The following is a 966-nucleotide window of genomic DNA, read 5'->3' on the forward strand; positions in this document are numbered from 1 at the left end:
GACTCCAAGCAAGAAGTCTCATGTACTTATATGAATTGAAAAGTATGGACGTCCGACCATTTATGTATGATGAATGGCCCGCGGTTGGATTGATGGATTAGAGAGATCAGAAGCTGATGGATAATAAGAATGATCGATGGATTAATAGATTGCTGAAATGTAAGACTGATTTCTAGTCATTGTTCTTCCTTGCGGTCTAGCCTAGTACTTGACGAAACTCCTGTATGTCTGTATTGAGTAGGAGTCTAGGTCGAGTCATGTATCGTGTAGGCCGCTGTGTGTGTGTGTGTGTGTGTGTCAGTGTGTGTGTTTGTGTGTGTGTGTGCATGTAAAAGTGTCACTGAGGTGTGTTTGACGGTGTGAATGTGTGTGTGTGTGTGTTTAACGGTGTGTGTGTGTGTGTGTGTGTGTGTGTGTGTGCAGTCACTGACGGTGAGTGCCGTGTGTGTTACGGCCCGCGCCCGGCCGCCAGTGGCACGGTGTGCATGGTGTGTGTGTGTGTGTGTCACGGTGTGCCAGTGTATGAGTGTGTGTAACGGTATGTGTAAGTGTATGTGTGTATTTCTGGGCTGTAGGCCTAGTAGTAAGGAGTGGGAAAAGTATTCATGTCGATCAGCCGGTCTCGCGGCTTGCAGAAGTTGTGCTGAATAGGAGTCAGTCTTTTATGCTAACAATTGTTTTCTCAGTCTGTATCTCACGGTATCTGTATCTGTAACGCCGGCAGAATCCAAATTTGGCTTAGTACTGGCATGTCAATCATCGTAATTATACAAGATGAGGGACCTCAGTGTCACGGGAACCACCTGCCAGATCGGACTGTTCCGGCTTCGCCGCACCCACCATTATTATGCTGATAGAGTAAACCGACCTGTTTCGCGTGCCTGTGAAAGGCATTCCTGCCTCTTCCGCCCTGGCGAGGCTATCCATCAGTTGCGGGCGCATACTTAGCCACACATACAAGACGAA

The sequence above is a fragment of the Littorina saxatilis genome, linkage group LG17 (genome assembly GCF_037325665.1).
Source record: "Littorina saxatilis isolate snail1 linkage group LG17, US_GU_Lsax_2.0, whole genome shotgun sequence".
Taxonomy (NCBI): Eukaryota; Metazoa; Mollusca; class Gastropoda; order Littorinimorpha; family Littorinidae; genus Littorina; species Littorina saxatilis.